We start from the raw sequence: 272 nt of genomic DNA, 5'->3' as shown, positions 1-272 counted from the left end.
CTGCGTGCGCGCGCTCGCTCCCGGGCTGGCGGGCCGGCTTGTCTCCGCCTTCGCCCGCCCAGAGAAGGGAGACGTGGAAAGCTGGGAGCGAACGCGCCGCCGCCGCCCGCTCCTCCGGTCCTCTCCCCACCCTCTTTCTGGAGCCTTTGGGGGTTTGCTGGTGGCCTCCTGGCGCGGCGCGAGCATGGGGAATAATAATAATTCATAATAATGACTTAATAACACCCGATCCTAGAAGAAAAGGGAGCCGGCTTTGTTCTGCGATCAACTCT

The sequence above is a fragment of the Rhineura floridana genome, chromosome 21 (genome assembly GCF_030035675.1).
Source record: "Rhineura floridana isolate rRhiFlo1 chromosome 21, rRhiFlo1.hap2, whole genome shotgun sequence".
Taxonomy (NCBI): Eukaryota; Metazoa; Chordata; class Lepidosauria; order Squamata; family Rhineuridae; genus Rhineura; species Rhineura floridana.
The sequence above is the reverse complement of the archived record's forward strand: the minus strand, read 5'-3'. Positions refer to the sequence as shown.